The following is a 16,232-nucleotide window of genomic DNA, read 5'->3' as shown; positions in this document are numbered from 1 at the left end:
TTTGGAGTCAGTGGAAAGGATCCATCAAAATTCATCAGGCTGTGGAATTCCATTGGGCTTCTAACTGACAGAAATCCCACAGGACAAGATTCGCGTTGCCGGATTTTAGCGGGTGTCTAGTGTAGTGTAAGTGACTGTCAAGGCACTTTGTGCCATTTGTGGAGGTAAGTGCCTCCAGGGGTTAAATCATAATGTTTCTCTCTCCCTTACAATATTTTTATGCTTAAATGGCTATCTATTTCAGGGGAGGAGGAAGAAGGCAGGCGATGGGAAAGTTCATTTGAAACAGACGTCTCGTATCTAATGGGCTGGGTAAGCTAATTCCCTGCTCTGCTATAGCACGGAGCCTGTGGCTTTTCCATCTAATGCCTCACCGCCGCAATGCAAGCAAAGGCTGCCCTCGAGCCTGCTAAAGCCAAATGGCTCGGCAACACTGAACAGCCCTCGCTTCACAACCCTTATTTTGTGTGATCTGGATGTGATCCTCATTAAACTTACAGCTAGCCTGACTTTAATAGGAGTCAGATTCAAGTCCTACAGCACTGCACTACAAAACTGTAGTTCAGAGCTTACCTCTGTTTTTGAGTACTTGGTGAACGTCCTCTCCCTAAAAGAGTGGATTTTAAAATACAAAAGAAAGAAAGATAAATTTGAAATTAAATGGGTCAAGTTGAACTCTCTGGGGATCACACTGACCTTGAGAAGGTGGTAAAGGAATTACACATTTTCTTACGCATTTTCTTGTTTGAAAGACTCATTTTGCCACTTCTGCTCTTCCTATTATATATAAACCAAATTCCTGATGTTCATAGGGGCTCCAGTCTCAGATCCACATGCACCCAATTTTTGACACTCTCATAAGGTCTAAGGTTTCCTAACTCAACAGAAACTGGCCTATCTAAGCCTGCAGGATCTCCTCAGGAATCAGTTTTTAAACCTCTCTCTTACAGAAAAATACACCTGAGTCAAGACATTGTAAATGATTAGAAATGGTGCTAAGTACACAATACAGAAATATTGATCTTGCTTTTCCCCAGACATGCTTGTGTGATTCTTTGCCAAAGGGTCATTGTATTCCCATGTCTCCAGATTAAGTTTCTTTTGCTTTTCTATTTCCAGCATTAATTTCTTAAAGGCATTTGAAATGGGATTTGAAGTTGGTCTGACAAGACTGTCGAATGTTTGTTCTTTGCAGGGCCCTGTAATATCACGAAGTACCTCACACATCTAGATACCGGACAGTAAGCAGCTAATGGCATTCATCAGCCACAACTGAAGTACCAGACTCTTCCTGCAAGGGGTAGGGAGAGTAAAAGATCCTAAAGGGAAAATTTTCAGAGCTGCTGAATGGGCAGCCAGACATGCACCAACCACAAAGGAAAAAATGGAGCTACATGTTTCTTCCAGCCCTCATGTGTTTGTCTCGGACCAGGGAGATGATGGCTGATGTCTCTGCTGGTTCCTCAGTCCTCACCTTTCTGTTGGCATGGAGTGAGGTTTGCGTGCTGGATTGGGCCACCTGCCTCTGAAGGAAAACGCCAGAGAGTCTCCCATCCAAAATAACCAAGAGCCTCAGTGTGGGAACATCTAGCTTGTGCGTAGGAAAACAGTGCTGAGATCCCCAGTCTTGCTGATCTGGAACAAGAGCTTAATAAATCCAGCTGTTCATCATCATTCATGAGTGCCCTTAAAGCCAACACAGAGCTTTTCTCTGGAGCACTTGACCTAGCTTATGCCATTCCTGGACTGCTGCTAGAATGGGAGCTGATGGAACGAGGATGAAAGGCTCCAAAGTGAACACCCACCCAGTGGCCTTATGTGGCTGGGTGGCAGGCAGGGTGGATGTGCAACAGCTATGATAGGCCTGAATTTTATAGTTTTGCATGTATTTCTACATGCTATACTCATGAGCGCTAGGGATACTAGGGAGATACGGGCCAAACGGTGCCCTTGAAAATGGGTTACATATCTGGCTGCCAAACTTAGTTTAAATCAACAGAGAGCATTGAAGCAAGACAATGAAAATACCACAGCTGCTGGAGAGACCTGCAGTTTCTGTATGAAATGAAAACGAAATTCTTGGTAAGTGATCTGTGCGTTAAGTGATACTGTTGTGGAAAACAAACAAACAAACAAAAACCCCATAACTCTTTATCTGTGACAATCCTTGTGCTGCAGCCTGTTAATATATGAAAACAGGCCATTTTACCTTGCCTCAGCTGGGCCACTGTCGAAGGAAGGAAGGAGGGAAGGAAGGAATTGAGTTGGTTTGTTCCTTGAAAGGAAATACTGAAGGGAAGATAGGAATCTCCAGGGCGTCTTAAAATGTGTATAAACTTGCTACAGGTAGGATGTTGCTCATTTTTTCATCATGACCAAAGGCAAGACAAGAAATTATCAGCTTAAATTGCACCATGAGAGATTTAGGTTAAATGTAACGATTGTTAAGAATTGGCATGGGCTGCTGAGACTGACTGCGGAGATTTTTAGGGCTACACAAGACAAACATCTATCAGTAATGTAAGTATGTGCACTGCTGCCTGAGGACAGGAGGATGGATTAAAATTACCTGACCTCTTGAGGTTTAAACTAAGCCTACATTTCTATGAGTCTACAAAATCAAAAGCAGGCAGTTTCCAAAAGAGATGTCATCTCGAACCAACATCTCTGAGGATGCCTGCTATTCTACTGTTGCTATTGGTTGGTCATATTTTAGGCTAATTAGTTGCATCTGCAATTGTTTACGCAAACTAAGCAGACATACAAAGCAGCACGTGACAGGGATTTTTTTCAGTGTAGTCTTTGTTTTAAGCCAATCAATTCATTTGGCATCTAATCTCTGTTCCCCTTCTTCCCTGGGATTAGTTTAAATATTTGAACATGTTAATAAAGAATCTGAAATAAAAGCTAGAGCAGACATTTCGTTATAAATCTCTTTGTTTAGCACAAATGTACTTTGACATTTTGTCAGTTATTAAACAGCTTTTCCCAGGCACTTTATCTACCGCAGTACTAAAGGCGAGGTCGTATTGAAATAAGAAAAAATTACACAGAAGTGTGGAAGCCCATTGCATTCCAGGATAAAAGTCCTGCCTCAGAATGGAACTCGGAATTTTATTTCAGAAAAATGTGTTTGTTTTCTTGAACAATAAAACTTGATTATTTTGTAGTCCTTGGGTGTGCAGGGGATTTTTGCAGAAGGCTGTGTAGAAATCTTTACAGAGGATACAACTTTTAACAATTTATTTTTGTTTAATTTTTGAAGGAGTGAGTTTCTCAGGTCCAAGAGCTCTGCAGCTCAGATAATGAAAAGTAATTAAATCATAACCTGTGATTTGATAACCGTAACATTGTAATCTCTAGGAAATGCAAAAATGCATTTGATATGTGTTCTCACATGACTGTTCCTGGAGTGTTACTGATCCACGAACAGCATTCTTGCTAAAAAAAAAAAAAAAAAAAAGAAATCCACAACCCCTGTGAGATGCAATGGGATATTATTGGCATTAAATTCACTGGAAAATATAGAATAATAGAATGATTGAATACTTTCTTCTGGAATTGAAGGTGTCATTTGCAAAACCAGCAACATTTTCAGTAAGCGCTGTTCCTCCAAGTGCAAAGTGTTCCACTCTCATCAGTGCCTCAGTTCCCTAGGCACCACGTGCGTACGTATCAGACCGTCAGGACCACAAGCACACACGAGCATTTGAAGTTCAGACACCCCTCGCCCCACCCTGCTGGTAGGGCCTTTCATTTAAAGCCCTCTGAGCTCCCTCTGTCTCTTCTTGCAGCAGCGCCGAGCGCTGTGGCAGCTGAGGGCAGCCAGGCGTGGGAGCGCGCACCTCAGCGCCCGCATGGGAATGTGGTGTGACCCTGGCACCCAGCCCCAGAAAGGAGCCCTTGGCCACGTGCCATGCCTGCCAGCCCCACGTGAATACTCTGGACACCCCAGCGAGTCCCCAGGGGCATGAAGCATCCCAGCTGGGACCCTAGCCTGTAATCTGGAGAGGTATTCAGCTGAGCTGCCTGCTTTGGCACATTGCTCCCTACCCTCCACTGACTGGATCTCCACGGATGAAAATGGGATTTTAGGCACCCAGCTGCAGCACGGAGACCTACTATCAGAAACCTTAATCTGGACCTGAATCCCAGTAGTGCCTCTGAAATTCCTCTGTTCCTGTGCAAGTGCTCACAGATAATCCCTATCGCTGCCGAGATCACTCCAGCAACTCCCTTGCGTGCTTCCAGCAGCACTTGTCAGACCCTGCCGTTCTGCTGACTCCAGGACATCTAAGGGATCTGAATATTCTTCAGCATTTTTTAAAATAAAGGTAGAAATTGCTTTGCTGATTTTCTTCGGAAGAATCAGGAGCCTGGTTGCGACCAGCACACAAGTAACAAAAGGAAGCCTTTTGAAATGAAAATTAAAACAAAGACAGTTACACATGCACAGCTTTTTTCCGATTAATTCTAGTTAAGCTTCCAGGATGCCTTTCCACACTCCTCCAGCCATTTGTTTTTGCTTCCTAAAAAGATCTGTGTTGTTCCTCTTCATTATTCAGCAGCCGCTGTGTTCCAGCACAGAATGGCTGTACTTCAGGTTTTGGCAGGGCCAGCCCCTTTGCTACACTTCACACTGTTTGTGAAACGCTTTGGGAAACTTTCCACTGAAAAGCATTGTCAGAACGCGAGCCTATTATTCTTGCAGCGGGGAATAACAGGTTCGGCTGTCGGCTCGCTGTGTGAGCAGGTGCCAAAATCCTGCTGGGAAATGCTGATGGAGCTTGCTGGCTGGCTGCAGCAGCCGGGAGGTGCAGGGGGCTCTGCCCACAGGCTGCTGCTCCGAGCTGCCTCCTCTCCACAGCGGGGTCGGGCACGTCTCGCCCTGCGAGTGGGAAGGTCAGCAAGCCTGAGATTGATGCCCAGCACCCAGGAACGTGGATGAATTTTGGCCTTCCCCCGCGCTTTGGAGCTCAGCTTCGAAGCAAGCTGCGCGAGCCATCTGCTCGCTGCCTGCCGCAGCGCAGAGCGGTGCTTCCCTCGCCTCCACCTCTGCTTAATTGTTTGTGGCGTGCTGAGCTCATCCCGCTGCTCTGCGGGCGTGCAGGGACCTGGGGCCAGAGTGGAAAACTGGGTCGGGTGCTGCTGTGCTGGATCAGCTGGCAGACTGGTGCCTCACCACAGGGCCGGCGGCTGCTTCTGGTGGGGCGCGCAGGGTGCTGCCCGGGGAACCGCTGGGAGCTCGAGTGCAGCAGGCCTTGATGGGTCACAACGACCTCCGCAAGGCAAATGTGAAGAAGGAAGGGTGACGCTGGAGCACAGCGAGGGGCACAACCAAACTGTTCCTGGGTATGTGGAGAAAACAAGGCTTGATGCAGGAGCTCAGTGCCTGGGCCCGTGGCCTGAGACAGCTGAGGTGGGGGGATGCAGAGAGCAGGGGTGGCTGGGTTGGGGTTTCTGTCCTGCCTGGGGAGGCCAAGACTGCTTCTGCCTCTCCATTTTTGTGCTTTAAGAGCCTCTGTTCTCTCCTCGTTTCCTGTGGACAGCCCCACATGGGGAGGCCGTAGCCCCAGCTTGGCTCTCACGGCCATGCTGTACCCCCTCCTTCTCCCACTGGGCTGTGGGGGCTCCTGGCTGGGACCATCCCCTGGGGACCAGCAGCCCCCCCGCTGCTGCAGACACACTGTTCAGGGTCGGCAGCGATGCCACCAAAACCACCTGGGCCCCGTGGAGGTGACCTGGGGGCTCACACATTTGGTCACACTTGGCAGCAGACCTGCAAACGTCACCGTTGCCCCAGTCTGCTGTGAAACGCTGCCAGCACCTCTCCTAAGGAGTGGGGAAGGCAGAGGCCGGGTGATGTTTCCTCCTCCTACCTCATTTAATGGCCAGCGAAGCTGCCGGCTTGCTCCTGGGCCGTGCTACACCTGCCTGTCTCTGGCAGGACATCCTGGGGAGATAGCAGGGTGGGCAGGAGGCAACGCACGGACAGCAAAGAAGAGGCAGTGTCAGTGCAGTGCATGCTGCCACGAGCAATCACACCCCAGATTATTAGTCAGTGTTACAAGTGCTTTAACAAGGAATGCAAAAAGAAGAGAAAAAAAAAAAAAAGATGCAGAGAGCAGTTTAAGGGATCTCCTTTAGTGTGATACCTCTGGACTCACGGCACTCTTTCCAAGGTAGGCTATTCTGGTATTAAAAAAACACTTTCATCTTAGCAGGAAGGTTGTTATCCATCTCTCAATTCATTAGTAACAGAGACTCTGCATTACCAACGTTAATGTAACCAGCCAGAAGTAAGCCTAGCAAAGGTAATAGGTATTCATTGGCCAGAGAGAGAAAATCCCACAAAATCTTTTTTCCTTATGTTAGTTGGGTCTTGATGTTTTTCAAAGGAAAAGCCGTAATACAGAATCACCCGATAATGCCCCCAGCATGCCTCGTCTGTGCCTCAGCCATGCTCTTGCTTTTCAAGTCTCCTTCACCCGGTGGCTCACTCTCCTCTCGCCCTCCCACCCATTTGGTCACACAGATGGAGGAGCCGGCATCATTTCCACATCCTTGGCCATTTCACTTTGAGCAGCCATTTCCTCGTTTTTCTTCATGAGGAAGCACTTTCCCTGCTCTGTGCTTCCATTAAGAAAATGTACAAGCCTAATAGTTACTAAAAAGAAAGTGACTAAAGCTATTCTAATGTTTTTATGGACTCATTAAAGGTCTTATTAATTTTTCCCCGTATTGGAAAAAATCTAATTTTTTACTCGTGACATAATCAGGAGTGGCACCCAGGTTTTCAGGGGTGAAGAGTTAGCCCGTTAACCTCTCGTTCCGCTTAGAGCAATCACTCCCGTGAACTTGCTGAACTGCAAATCAACCCGGGGCTTTTAGAGGGGGCCCGTCTCCTCCCAAGGGCCGCTTTATTTCCCCTTGCATGCTGCTCACCGTGCTCACTCTATATGTGCTCTTTGCAGCCGACCTCGGACCGAGGGGCTGTGTAAGGACCCGGGCTAAGGATGCTTTCGTAAGGATGCCCCGCTGCCGGTCCCCACCCTGAGACGGCCCCGAGCCCCCCCCACATCTCCCACCCGAGGGTGACGCGTGCTGAGCAAACTTTTAATTGCCTCGGTTACAACAGCCAGCGGCTAAAGTAAAGCCATAAAACTGCAAAAGCATAAAAGCAAGAATGCGGTGAGTGATTGATGGCACGCTGTATCTGCTCTCCACTTGCCAGAGATCCCGTGCGAGCAGGCGATATTTAGTGACACGGTAGCGGTGTGAATGTTAAGTGTGGTTCTTGCACAAAGGACCCAAATTCTCCTGACAGCCAGGCATGAGTTATTTCAGAAACGTGTGGCATGTCTGTCTAATCGTGATGCATCTCTTAGCAATGATACTTCATAAATCTTCTGTTTGTAAATTCACTTCCAGTGGAGGAGAGAGGTGTCAGTCTATAATCTGTTGTCATGGAAATAGTTGGGAAGTTCGATGTGCAAAGGAAGGTAACTGGGATGGGAAATTACAAGAGCGTGCCTCTCGATTCTGCCTCGTGAGTTCTTCTGATCTGGAAATAAAGGCAGAGGCTACACTGAAGCCTAAGGCAAGTGCATTTACTTTCTGGACAGATGCGTTTCCCTAGCTGGGGAAACCACATCTAACCTCACCCAAGGCATCCCAGCGAATCAGCGGCACGGCAGCACTGCGCCTGGATGTCATCTCTCAGCTGCTGATCATTACAGGCTTGTGCATTTTGTCCTGGGAATAAAATGGAGCCTGTACAGAATCCCACACAAGGTGGAAAGTGAGACAAGGACAAGCAAAGATAAAATGAAGAATGGACATCAGAGGAGGTGAGCGCAGAGAAGCATATTCCACTTACGCTATTATGGAGGCTTTTAATTTCCTGAGATTTTATTTGGGACAGGCAGGGACATGAGTAGAAGGCAATTGCATTGCCAGGCCTCTTATCAACGTTGAATTTCCTTGGCCTTACCTGAACAGATTATTTTTTCAATAGTTCAGTATCTAAATTACAAAATGGAAAAAAACCTCACGCTTTGCTTCAGAATAATGTATGATGTGTTGTTTCAGTATCTCTTGATTCAGGTGAATTTTAGAATGAAAACATCCTCTCAAAAGAGTGAGCTGAAACAATTTATTGTTAAGCTGTCAAAACAAAATATCAGGAAAAAAAATAACAAGAAGCTTCTCACTCCTCCATTTTTCTCCATTTCTCCATTTAATCTAACTTTCTGCAGGGTGCTGGGGCCTCCTGGGGGGTGCTGGGGCTGGGTGCTGAGGCTACCAGGGGGCTGTCAGCACTGGCCCCCAGGGTGTTGGTGGGGCTGTTCCAGCGACCCTGCCCGAAAACAGAGCAACTTCTCGTGTTTTATTCCTTCTGGAAGATGCGGTTTTATTTTCACTCCAGTGTTCAAAGAAATGGACAGATCTGGACCAGCTGCTTTTGGGAAGGGTTTCTGGGACCCTGCACAAGCCAACAGGGGGGCTGCAGAAGATCTTGGACCCCATTTTTGGGTACGGGGCTGAGGATGCCGGGCCAAGGGCAAACCTCTGTTGCTGAAATAGCGGGGAATTCTTTGTTGGGTTTTTCTGGCTGCAGTAAGTTTTAAGAAATACTGCCTGTGCTTCTTTCAGCTGGAGCACTTCCAGTAAAGGAGACACCTTCGTTTTGGCACTATTTTTTAAATTTTTTTTTTTTTTGAGCTGGTTACTCACAAATCAGGGACTGTGGGGAAAGCAGCTGGAGACCTGAACCACAGCTCCAGAAGGCTTCATCTTCAGGTTTCTCTCTTCCTTGGGGAGTTGCGGGCACAAGTTCGGAGGAAGAAAATGGCATTTGGGCCCTTCCTTGCAAGAAGGGCAAATTCTCGCTGGTTTCTAGCCACAAGCTGAGACTGCCAGCCCCAGCACAGCCCTACAGCCCCTCCGGATAAGCCTGCCAGGGATGTGCAGGGTCACCCACGTCCCCTCGCCCCTCCACCTCCCCACAGAGCCTGGGTGCTGACCCAGTCCTGGGCAGCACAGCTTCCCCCAGTATGGGAGCTTCTGTTCTGCCCTTCCACTTTTCCACAGAAAGCTTTTTCCACGGAAATTCTCCCCAGTTCCTTTTCAGTCAAACCTTTTGTACAAGGCTTAAATAATTAATATATAGTTCTCATCAACACTTCTTTTTCACACGCTGCTTTTTTTTTTTCCCTACACAGTCACTGCCATGCCATAATCAAATAACAGCCTAACTGATTGCACTCCCTCCCTCGGTGATTTATGTCTACAAGCAAATAACGAAAGAGAATCGCTCTTGAAAAGCTGTCCTTGAAGTCCTGTTCTACAATAGTTTTCTTTTTCTTTTTTTTTTTTTTTTTTTAGCTGGGATCAGAAAAACATAAATTGAAGTATATCTTCAAAGTGCTCTGGGGGTTGTTTGCCACATGACTCATATTGACTTTAATGGGAGTCACATGCTAGGCTCCCATGCAACACTTTGAAATGTTTAAAGTGCCACTGCTCAGCGGAAGAGTCCCGAATGAAGGGCCACTCTTGTTTTGCCACAGCAGAGCCGGGAGCACCAAGAGGTGCGGGCACAGGCTGAGGAAAGGTCCAGGACTGAGATACGTGCATCCGCCACCACGACAAAATGCAATGGCCTTCCCTCTGTTTTGGGGGATTACACGCGCTTTGCTGATATTTCGCACCAAAGCTCGTTGCAGAGCCTCAAAATCATTGCTGTTAACTTGGCACCCTAAGATATTCCCAGGCCTGTCTTTGGGAAAGAAGGAAGCAAGCACACAGAAAATTCCCCCACAAAGAAAAAAAAGGAGTCGCCCTCCCAGATGCAAGCCTGGTTTTCTGTTTTGAGGAAGGAAACAGCAAAATCCCCTCCTCTTCCCAACCCTCCACCCCTGAAACAGGTTGTGTGTCAGCCTGATGTCAGGTCAAATGGCTGAGCATGATTTAGAGGGATAAAAACCATGTTAAAGCAAACTAAGAGCAGATTGTTCCCGGTGCACACATGGCTAATCCTTGCCGGAGACCAGGCAGCCTGGGCACTGCAGATACGAGAAGCTCCCCGGGTTTCTTTGAAGTATGGGCAAGTATATTAAAGTGGGAGGAAAGCACCGGCTCCTTCAGGTGGTGATTTGTGTTTATTGACTGTGATTTTTATGAGTTGGGGAAAGAGGTAGAGACACCGGAGTATGGTAATTGAAATGTATGGGGCTGCTGTAAGAGACCGTTTCACCATCAAGGGATGGTGACAAAGCCCTTTCAGAGGAGTGTTTTTCAGCCTTTCCCAGCGCTGCTGCATAAAGAGTCCCAGCGCTAATGCTACCTTTAATGGTGCGAGTGTGACGCTGTGAATCATCTGCACAATGGTTATAAACAGCAAGACGTCCTCAGCCACTCGGAGCCAGGACCTCACGACATTTTAAAACACTGGCTCCAAAAAGCCTTCCAGTGCTGCTGGCAGGACGGTGGAGCTGCGTGGTGGGATCAGGGACCTGCATGGTGCGACAAGGAAGGTGCAGGGCCAGCTGCTGCCGCTTGCTGTGGCTCCTGCCCCTCAGTTTGGTACCTGGGGCTCTTGCCTCCCTGCAGTTAGGGAGGGAAGCACAGGCCCTACCAAATCACAGATGGCCAATGGCTTCTGCCTGCTGCTGTCAGACCACGTTTGTGTGTGAGTTACACATGCCTTGAGACAGTAAAGGAAGAATGTTGGATGTAAATCCCACAGCCAGTGACTTCAGTTGGGGTCTTCAGTGGTTCCAGTGCTTCTCCACTTGTGCAGGGAGAAGCTGCTGGACCTGCAACGCACCCTCAGCATGAAGGTGACATCAGTTCCACAGGCTTTTTCCCTGAATATGGCTGGTTTTCCACCTGGAAATGTGGCATCAGTAGAACCGAGGACTCTGGGACTCCGTCTTGTTTCCCAGCAAAGCTTTATTCTCATTTTGGCACCCACTGCCCATCTCCTACTAAAGTGAGCGCGTGAGCAAAGTGATGCCACGGGACGGGGATGGATGGGTGGGAGCAGCCCCAGTGCTGCAGGGCCACGGGGCTCCTCACCACTCCTCCCTCCTAATGCCAAGGGACACCAGCACCTCTGCCCTGAAAGGTCAGAGAGCATCCCTTTGAAATCCCTTTCTTGCACTGTATGCCTGCAATAAGGCAAATACAGGGCTCAAGCAGTGCACCGGGTGGTGTAGTGCCAGGGGGAGAGGGGTGGGGGGTTCCCTCTGCACAAGGACCCACAGGGTGCCAAGGCAGCATGCTGAAGCTAGGCAGGGTACCTGCTGCTTTTCCTCCATATAACAACACAAATTACAGCAATTCTTGAATTTTTCAGTGCTTACTGGTGGGCCAATAAGCCCTTTGCTGCAGCAGAGGCCCAGACAGAGCGTGAGGAGTTTCAGTCCTGTGGCTGAGCCTCCTGAAGGTACAGCCCAATATGGGCAGCATTTGTTTGTACGCTTGTTTTTTAATTTCTTCCTTCACATAATTTGCTGGGAAATAGTCTGCCTGACCTTGACAGCTGGCTGAAAAATTTTATTGCATGGTTTCTTGGCACATCGTGCAGATTTCATCTAAGGCAGAATGTTTCATAGGAAACATTGACTCTTTCTACCAATTTTTTTGACAGGGAAATGTTAAGATACTATGTTTTGAAAAACTGTCACCATTTGTGGTCAATGGTCAGTCTTTAAGCCATTCTAAAGCCTCTCACTTCAAGGTGATTATTTTTACAAGGGACTTTTTTTGATCCCACTCCATTCATTAAAAAGAGTACTACAAACTGTATGATCACACTACAAAGTGATTTTTTTTATATTAAAATATGCAAAATACTTCAATAGTCAAAACAAAATCATCAGTGGTCTCCAAGGAAAATGGTTTGAATGTTTCAAGAAAATGTATAGGCAATTTCCAAATTTGATCTGTTTATTATGCTTTGAAATTATAATGTTATCATGTCAAAATTTTGCTCAAATAAGAAATTTCAGTATAACAGCTCAATGAGGTCAAACAAAAATGCGGCACTGCCAGATGGTGGGGACCTTCTCTTTGCTTATTTATGTTCTTCACGGTCGTTTTATGGTGCTTGGTCTCAGGGCATCCAGCGTATCGCTGCCTACATGTGAGAAGAGCATGGGCACGGCTGGTAATGTACATTATCTCGACAGACACAGAGCCACATTTAGGAAATGAGAGTTTGTGAAAGGGACCTTGGCTCTGCAAAGAGAAGCACAGGCACCCTGCATTGCTCATTTTGTAGAATAATTGGAATAAGTAACCGTATTGAGTAAGGCGGTGAAAGTGAGTAACAGAGCCATCAGTAGATAGATAAGTATTAATGGAGGGCCTGCTTCCTGGCCAAGGTAGCGAGGTTGTCCCCTTTTCAGAGGGGTCTAACCAGTGGGTTACAAAGTCCTTAGCTTTCTGGATTAATGAACGTGGATGTCACCAACGAAAATGACTGTAGCATGAAAGGCTAAGCTCACCCTGGAGCACCCAGAGGCCCCATTGTTGAGTTGTGGTCCTAGACACTGGGTTGCATCCTCTCAGCCAGAAGTTGGGTAGGAAGCTGCATTTCTGACATGTATTGGTGGTGGCTTCCTGAAATATTGCAGGCAGTTGGTGAATCCAGCCCTTCGTCTCCTTGGATTTTGTGGCAGGGGCCAAAATCACAATGTTTTATTTTAGGCTGCTTGACCAAAATGAAAAGCTGCCTTTTCTTGTCTTTGCTTTGGTGAGGCAAAACAAGTAAAAATTATTTTAGGTTGATCTGACCCTACTTTTAGATTCTTCTTCAGGTCACCTCATGGACCACGAGGCAGTTACTCATACAGCACTTCCCTAAGCACCAAGCGTTCAGCAACATCCTGCCCTTTAAAGATGCTGCCTTTCTGCTCCCACTGAAAGCCTGCTTCAGTGTCCCAATATGAGCAGGAATCTATCATCTCCAAGCCTGCATCTTGATGACCGGTTAGTTCATTAACACTGAATAACTAGGAAAAGAAGTCATTACTCTTCTGTTGGTCGTACATAGTATCCTCCAAGGAGGTTTTTATGTGTGAGAGAAGAAGTTCATTGGCTTAGTTGGGATGTTTATGACTGTCCCTTGAAAATAATAAAGCCATCAGTCAAGATGGAAAGGGGTAAGGGAGAAGGAAGAGCCAAATCGCCGTAAGAGAATTTATGTGTAGATAGTTGTATATAGGTTTTCTTTTATTTTTTAAATGTTGATTGGAGAACGAAGCCCAGTAAGATATACAGCCCCGTAGCTGTACACATGTGCTGCTATAATGCAGCCATTCATTCAAAAAGGCTGGCAATGGTTAGGGTGGCAGATTTATTGTGTGTACCGCAGGTTAAGGATCATAGGTCATTTTGCAAATATCGTTTTCAGGTGTCTGTAAATTCCTGTAAAAACACATACAAAGTACAAGAACACTCAGAAGAGTTATTTTTTTATTACCTTCCTGACTCAGAGCCCAAATGAAAACAAGATAACCGTGTCCTTACTGGGAACACTGGGAGCAAACTAACCTCCCTGGGCAGGAGCCCTCTGCTAGCCCAGGCAGCCGCGGCACCTGGAGTTATCTCTTCCCAGCACTTGGGCCTCTATTTCACTTCACAAAATGCCGTGGCAGATCATAAACTTCCTCGCGGTTGAGCAAAGTCTGCTTTTAGCTCCTGTTCAGAAGATGAATCTCCACCGAGGGGTAGCATAACCAAGCCGGCCACCTTTTAAAAGGCCGCCCTGACCCCACTTCCCACTCATGCAGGGCTTAATGAGAGGCTTAACTGTATCCTGCCTTAATTTTAAATGATTTATTATGGCTTATGCAGATGATCAGACAGCAGCTAAAGTGGGGTCGCGGATGCGATTTCACCAGCCCTCCGATTCCACCAGCTTAGGACCAAAGCTGCTGCAAGAAGTCACGTGCTACCACCTCTGTCCCCAAGGAGGCAAAGCCTCGGTGCCACACTGGTTTTACGGGCCGCCCAGAGGTCCATGAAGAAGGATTAAATCTCCCCCAACCCCTCAGCCCACCGTCCAGCCAAAGCACGATTCCCACCGCAGTTCCCTTGGCAATTCCCAGTGGGATTCTCGCTGTGGTTCCCACCACAACCCCTTCCAGCACCTCCGGGCTTGCCCTGGTGGCTTGTCACCAAGCACAGGGCTTATCTCAGCTTCCTGGCACCAACCAGTCCTGAGAAATGAAAGGGACCCGAATGACTTTCTTTTTTTTTCTTTATATTTTTTTTTTTAACATAAGATTTGGCAGACGAGCTGGCCAGGGGCATTAGTGGCATAACATGAGTGATAGTTTCTGACAGAAGGAGGTCACACAGCCCATTTCAGCCCGTCCACCTACGCGGGGGGAAGAAACATGGTGAGGCAGGAACACTAAGTTCTTGTCTAAGTTTTCTGACCGTTCACTGTGCTACTGTAGATGCTTTGGCAGCCTTTCGAGCTTCATTGCATGTTAATTAGTGTAGCTGGTTAAGACGTTTTTTAACCAAAAAAAAAAAGAGAATTCTGCTGACAAGGTGCCTCAGCTCCCTTCCAATATAGTTTTTGGCTGTAATTGTGGAAAGTTTCCTTTTTCTGTGAAAACAATGTTGCCTTAACAGTTTAGTTGAACTCGCTGGTGTGGCTCTGCATTCCCCAAGAACAATGGTTTTGGTCAATTAGTTGCTTTGGCAATCAGTTTGATGAATTAATTCACATACTGAAAAACAGTCAGGTCTCTCTTGAGCACTTTAGAGACAGGTGATGCATTCTGAAAATTAGTGCTTTTGTTTCTTAGCCACTCTTTTTAATTAGTCTAAATGGCATTTTTTTTCCCTGGGTGTTCGTATCTTAACTAGAGTTCATCAAACTCCATGATAAAGCCTTGCCGGACCAGAGGGAGGTATTTGTTTTATCCTGATGAAGTAGCTCCCAAGATGCTATCAGGAGGTGTATTTGTACCCACAGGCTTCGGACTTCTCTGCACTGACACTGGTGATTTGGAAAATAACATTTTGATCAGCAGAATGTATGACTTAAATGCTCCTTTGCTAAGGTGAAGAGCTGCAGACATGACCCAGGGCTCATTATTCAGAGCACGCATGAAGAGAGATGGAGACACCTAGCACGACAAAGGTGCTGTAGACATTTTTCATAATACTTCATCTACTTTTAAAGGGTTAAAAACTAATAGAAAAGCCCTCCCTCATGTCTCAGGTGCTGCTGTTTGGGATGCAGGAAAGGCTGTGCACATCCCACCTTCCTTCTGCCCCCATCCCTGAGCACCCCATGCTTGGGCAACAGAGGGAGGCAGCAAAGCAGCAGTTCCACACCACGGTCTTTTTGCTGTACTGCAAAGAAAGTTTGGAGTTTTTGTGGCGGCATTTGGTCTTAGCATTAATGGCAGTACAATTCAGAAGAGAGGAAAAAACATGTTGGTGGAGAGACCCACTTCAAGGCTCATCATTTAATACTTCATTTTCCAGCGTACTGGTAATGCTAGCATTGGAGTTACTACACTCCATTCAAAATGAATCTTTATTTTTTAAAGGAAAATCCCTGCCAAGCCCAAGGTTTGAGATGTGAAACTTTGTAGCTGTTCCCACTTCTACCACAGTTGGAGGAGCATGTTACAAGGAAGTTTTTGAAAGGACCTGCCCTTAGGTTCGGTTCCCAAAGTCTCACTGCAATTCAAAAATCTCCAGGCTTTTTTAGAAATCACCCTTTATTTGCTGTCCCAGTTTCTTCACTCAAGCAAAAACGTGTTTCATTCACTTCTTTGCAACGGCTCCGTGTTTAATTTGGCAAAGAGGAAAGCACGACCCGGTTCCACTTGTCCACAAGTGATGCAGCAGTTTTTCAGCATTTGTGCCGAGCTGTGTCCTTGAATTCACTTTGTCTGATCAGCAGCCATTTCTCAGCCCGACTGTACTCCTGGCACAGCCAAGCCAGGCTGGGAATGAGCAAAGCCAATGGAAGATCATGTCTCTATCGAGCAAAATGCCTGGTTCCCTAGCTACAGACAGGGATGTGCCAGGAACCCCAGCTCAAGTGAGAACTCTGTGCGAGGCAGTGAGGTCACCGTGACCTTCAGAAAGATTACTTCGTGCATTTTTATTTCAGTAGGTGTCAACAACCGTGCTGAGATTGCTTGCGTTGTGCCACAGCCCAAAAAGGGTAAGAGAAATTAGGCATTTTG

This window comes from Anser anser, assembly GCF_964211835.1.
Source record: "Anser anser genome assembly, chromosome: 1".
NCBI classification, from domain to species: Eukaryota; Metazoa; Chordata; class Aves; order Anseriformes; family Anatidae; genus Anser; species Anser anser.
The sequence above is the reverse complement of the archived record's forward strand: the minus strand, read 5'-3'. Positions refer to the sequence as shown.